Raw genomic sequence first — 6,560 nt, forward strand, 5'->3', positions numbered from 1 at the left:
GCTCCATTACCTTCTTCCTACATCTCCTCCCCAACTCTATTTACTACGGGAAATCAGCGGGACCAGCGGTCTCGACACTTTAGGTGACAGGGTGTTGAGTGTCTCTCTCTCAATGTTAAATCCCTCTTAAAAGCCCACCTGTCCAGCAGAACGTGGTGTAGTGCTTAGAACTATCACCTTGCAATCAAAACGCATGGGTTTGAATCCCACCTCCAGCTGCAGTATCCTTGATCAAGGCAGTGAGCCGAGAGTGCGCCTGTTAAAATTACCCTGCTGTATGACTGAGTAAATAATTATAAGCTGTTTAGTATACAAATCCGTTATTGTAGTTTGGCTTTTTGAAAAGCACAAATCAAAAATAAAAGCCTACATTACTGGATGATATACCAGTGCGTGATATGAGAGCCCAGATATCTCATCATCTCACGCTCTCTGAACAATAGCAAACCAGTGTGCTGCCTTTTATATGCAGTTTTTAGCATCCCCCCCCCCCCCCACCTCCCCCCAGGTATTTGTGCATTGTTAGCTTTTGTGTTTGTTCTCTACCGTTCAGCATTTTGAGTGTGTGTGACGTGCTATCCCAGCAAAATTATTATGCTTATTTTTTCTTATTCTTATTTTTATTAGAGTACAAGCCTTGGCGGACAGACAAGTTCCCAGATTGAACACTAAAGCATATAGATCCTCATGTAGAGTATAACAAGTGTGTCGTCCAGCACATCCCAAAATTCTGTAGGGTTGGGAGCGCGTGGCTGTAACGGGGAGTCCTTTCGGCTGTCATCGCTTGACACAAAGGAGATGCCGTGTCATTTTTGCGGACAAAAACCAGGTATCCCTATAGCCGTTTATCTCATTCAGGTCCCAGCAGAGTGCGCTTTGAGCCTCGGTTGACGGATCTGAGGCTTTTTCAGCTCGCGTTTTCGGGCACCTTCGGAAGAATGAAACGGCAGACGATCCCGTCCAGGCGGAACCGGAATCCGTCCGCCGGCTGCCGCAGCTGCCTGCTTTTCCTTCGGTACGGCTGCTGCCGACAGGGTTCAGCAGGACACGCCCGAGCGCGGTTGGCCTCGCCGGGGTCAAGCGTGGGTCGAAACCGGGTGTGGTCCGGCTGGCAGCTTCCTATATGACCATTTGCTTCACGCACTCACCCGGTCCCCACAAGTGGTACAAACGAGCGCCGCTGCCAAAGCGACCGCCCGGCAGGCACGGTGAGGCACCCGAAGCAAGGGCTCGCATTCAGATGAGGACGAGAGGCGAGGAGGTCGGCTGCATGAACGGCTCTCCAGCGGTCGAGGGGAGCGCGTTCAGACATCTTACAGTGCCCCGTGCGATCGAGGTCACGCGCTGGTCCTGTCTGGCATCTGGACCGTTTTGTCCTCTAGCAGATGCTCAGGCGGGATGCGCGAGGCTGCGGTGTTGCTCTTCGTCAGACACTTCGATCCAACAAACCGCAGGGCGTGGCGGAGAGCCTGAAGGTCCGAGCCACTTCCCCCAGTGCCAGTGAGACCGTCCTACTGCCTACACGGTAACCGAGGCGAGGACGCGGGGCCCATGTCCAGGGCAACCAGCACAACCACGAACGTGCTGCGGTGCGGAGAACATCTGGGCAGGCAGCAGAACGACCAGGAAGCTCAGGAAATCATAATGGAAACGTCCCAGCTACTCCGAGAGCTCATCTTTCCCGCAGCAGCGACCATCCACAGTGTTAATTTTTGTCCTTTGGTGGACATGGGCTGGGACTAGACTGCCGCTGATTTTTTTTTTTACCAAATTCACGGCAGCCGTGCGTTCCACGCGTAACCTGACGCGCCCGTGTCGGACGGCGTCAGGAGTCGTTCCGGCCGCTTGCACGCGCCAGCCTTTCGGCCCGCGTCATCCGAAACGCGGGCGAAGCGGAGGGACGGAGGATGGGGGGCGTCGGGGGCAGAGCGACCGCGGGGCCCGGCGATCGATGGCAGCCCGACGTTGAGGGAGGACAGGCGGCGTAATGTTGGATAATGGACTCAAACACTGGCAATCAGTAACAATTTCGTGGAGAGTATGCAAACCCATCTTCATTATTGCTTCATTACGTGACATCCCGGTGATTTACTGCTGAAAATAAGTACGTATTTGGCTGATTCTGTGCACCCTAATTAGTATTTACAGAACGCTTAAATTAATGCGCATCGGAAGGTCATTATTCATCCGAAAATAAGCAAGACTGCATTTCTTTGCCGTCCCGCAGGAGAATGTCATTGCGCGAACAAGGCTGAGCGTGCGTACACCGTCGCTCAGCTTTCGAGGTTCTTCCCGCGTCGTGTTCAGCCAGTGTTTTTCCTTCTGGTTTGGGGTTATTCATGTTTCGTAGGTGGAAGTACTGGACCGTGAGCGTGCGTTCCGAGGGGTTCTCATTGTGTTTTCCGTTCGGACCCAGAGTCCGCTCGAGGGCACGCACTCTTGTCGTTGAGCCTCCTTGAGCGGGACACTATGGAACGGGGGGGTGGAGATGGGCCCGTGCCGGGGTGTGTTTGACGCGGAGCAAGCGGAAGGGTGGGGTTACTTGGGCTTTCTTGGGTTGAGCTTCAATACTTCTCTCTCAAAAGTTTAAGAAACTTCACTTTCAACCAGACACCCCTGCTGTCATTCAGCCCTGCACACTCGCACACAATATATAGACACAATGGCTGGTTCCAGGTAAGATGCATATTGAAACCTGGATTTAGATATGGCAGAGGTCATTCATGCAGGGAATGGCACAAAACGCTGTCAGGGGACTAACGGACTGCAGAGTAGCTGACAACTCACACGCGCACCGTCTCATCCGAGGGGCACCGGAATTGAGTGAATACTTGTAGATGTGGCAGAACAGCTCAGTGCCAACTGAAAGGGATTCATTCATTCAAAACTCGGGGAGTTATATGCATACATACATATATACATACAAAATGTAATTATGTATACAACAACTAATATTTGTTTATTTAGCAGATGTTTTTCTCCAAAGCGACTTCCAATGAACTCTATGTAGTGTTACCAGCCCACACACCGTATTCACCAAGGTGACTTACACTGCTGGATACACTATTTACACTGGGTGACTCATCCATACATCAGTGGAACACACACACTCTCTCTGTCACGCACTATGGGTGAACAGTATGTCTTCAAACTGTGGGAGGAAACCAGAGCACCCTAAGACTTACATTGCTAGATACTAGATACACTACTTACAATGGGTCACTCGTCCATACATCAGTAGAACATACTCTTTGTCAGTCACACACTATGGGGGAACCTGAACAGCATGTATTTGAACTGTGGGAGGAAACCAGAGCACCCAAAGACTTCCACTGCTAGATATACTACTTACACTGGGTCACTCATCCATACATCAGTGGAACACACACACTCTCTCTGTCACTCACACACTACGGGGGAATCTGAACGGCATGTATTTGGACTGTGGGAGGAAACCAGAGCACCCGGAGGAAACCCACACAGACACGAAGAGAACATGCAAACTCCACACAGACTGAGTGGGGATCGAACCCACGTCCTCTCGTACCACCCAGGTGCTGTGAGACAGCTGTGTCATATAATGTATAATAATATTTATTACTGGCAGTATAATAATTATTACTTGGGCTATAATAATATTAGTATACTTGGGTATAATTATTTATATATAATTCATATATATATATATATATATATATACTGTATACATGAATAATTAGAGAAGTAGAAGTAGCCCAAGACTGTTTTATATTCAGCAGCGTTTAATCCGCCCTTCATTCCCAGCGAACTGTCCGGCAGCGTGCGCATTGTGTGCCGTGGCCTGATTTGCGATGCAGGGCGGCGCGCCGATTAGAGCGACTACAGACTTGTTTTGCATGACGGCTCAGGTTAATGGAATAATGAAGCGCGGAGCTGGGCGAGCCGCAAGCACGTTATGCAAATATTTACCTTTTCACTCCGCCGGAATGGGCAGAGGAAACTCACATTGCATTTACATCATAATGCTCTGAGTCCGGCAGGGAAAAAAAAAAGACACTAGTCAGGCAAATAAATTTACGTGCGCAAGAATTTAAAAAAAAAAAAAAACAGACGTGGTTTCTACGCATTTGCGCTTTTCCGGATTTCTTCCGAGATTTCTTTTGCGAAAGGGGGCGGCCAGCGCTCGGCCCTAAAGTGCATATGACCGAAGGGCTCCTGCCGTGCCCGGGCCTTGTTTAGTATGCGCTCCTATAATGGAGCAGAAGAAAACTCAATTATGAGGATGGCGGAGCTGCCAATGTCACACCGTGTTTCCTCCGCACAGTCGCCGCCGCCGCCGCCCTCGGTTCATCCCGTGGGCTTTTGTCCTCCGCACGCTGCCGTGTCCAGGAAGGGCAGCAAACCGCTCCCCTCGAATACGCTGTTTTCGTCCAACAGCAATTTGCTGCCTAAGCGACACGTCGTCAGCATCCTTCCCCAACGCTGGTGCCCCAGAAGGGTAGGTTCGCATCAATGGAACCTTCAAATCCCTCACTGTGAACTCATTTTCTGATCATACTTATGCATAAACACATACATGTCTGAATAATACATAGAAGTATATAGGGAAGTGATTACATCAATATGACACTTTTCTCAAAAGCAACTTACAATGTTAAAGTCACAATTATTACATGCTTATGCTTATTTACCCATTGACAGAGCTGGGTAATTTACTAGAGCAATTTCAGGATAAGTACCTTGCTCAAGGGTACTACAGCCAGAGGGGGAGTGAACCTACAACCTTTGGGTCTAAAGGCAGTAGCACTAACCTCTAGGCTACCAGCTGTTCCACCCCATCCTGAAAGTGGCCTATTCTGCAAACAACTTCCGATTTTTGTCAGTTCCCGCCTCCACATTTTACCATGTTCTCTTGCCCCAAAACATTCGCCATCAGCATTCTGTTACACGTGTAAGCCCTATAAATTTGTCAGGCCTATACGCTAGGCGACACCCACATCCAGTAAGCCACACCCCTCCTTTCCAGGTATTGCTCATTTTCCCTTGTACCCGTCAAGCTCTGCTCAATAGAACCGGAGCCACAGCGGATGTTCATCCAGCCGATGACGTTTCAACTTCAACTCCACGCAATACAATTTTTGCAAAAGAATTTAGACTTCAGCTACAGGTGTGGCGATTAAAGCGTGAAATTTGTCACGCCTGGAAAAATCCAAATTGCGCGATTACGGCGAATAAGAGGCGATGCAAAATGAAATTCACTTAAATGACTTCATTTAAGCCCTGTTCTAACTGTAAGGAGGAGCACAAACAACCTAATGATCATGAAAAAGCATGAAACTCAGAAATTTTTCCATCTGACTAAGAGATCGGAATTTGGCAGCACGTCTGAGCACGGTCCACATTTCAGATGCACATCTAAGGTCGTATCCAGACATCAGAGTCTGTTTCTCAGATTTTTTTGCATAATCACAAACAACCTGGGATTTGATGCTGCAACACTATTCTTTTGTTTGGTGTCTCTGCCCAGTTTATCACACTTGTGGCACTTGGCAGGTGCATTTCCAACCTTGGTCAAAGTAAATTTTGTCAGTTTATCCCAACAGCATCTACATTTATTTAGCAGACACCTTTCTCCAAAGTGCCTTCCAATGAACTCTAGGTAGTGTTACTATCAGCCCACACACCTTATTCACAGCAGTGACTTACACTGCTATATACACTACTTACAATGGGTCACTCATCCATACATACATCAGTATAACACACTCTTTCTGTCAATCACACACTATGGGTGAACCTGAACAGCATGTCTTCAGAGTGTGAGAGGAAACCAGAGCACCCTAAGACTTGCACTGCTAGATGCACTACTTACACTGGGTCACTCATCCATACATCCGTGGAACACACACACGCACACACGCACACACGCACACACGCACACACACGCACACACGCGCACACACGCACACACGCGCACACACGCACACACGCGCACACGCGCACACACGCACACACGCACACACGCGCACACACGCACACACGCACACACGCGCACACGCGCACACACGCGCACACGCGCACACACACACACACGCACACACACGCACACACGCACACACACGCACGCACACGCACGCACACACACGCACGCAATGGGTGAACCTGAACAGTATGTCTTTAGAGTGTGGGAGGAAACCAGAGCACCCAGAGGAAACCCACACAGACACCACACCAACTGAGTGAGGATCAAACCCATGTCCTCTTGCACCACCCAGGTGCTGTGAGACAGCAGCACTGCTCACTGTGCCACCGCCACCCGTGGGGGCACAGAACACCAGACTTCATAAAGCCCAGGCCCAGTCCCGTACACTCTGTTGAGTTGCTCTCCCAGTCAGAGCCACACACACACCGAACATCCGGCATCCCATCAACTTCAGGTAGCACTCGCCCAGCTGGGCCCACTTTAGGCCATATTAAAATCACCAGCAAAAAAAGAAGAGGCACAAAGCTGATTCATCAGCGCTCATGTTGACAGAGAAGCGGTTTAATAAAAGGGAAAGGTATCCCTGCAGCACCTTCTT

This window comes from Scleropages formosus, chromosome 13 (genome assembly GCF_900964775.1).
Source record: "Scleropages formosus chromosome 13, fSclFor1.1, whole genome shotgun sequence".
NCBI classification, from domain to species: Eukaryota; Metazoa; Chordata; class Actinopteri; order Osteoglossiformes; family Osteoglossidae; genus Scleropages; species Scleropages formosus.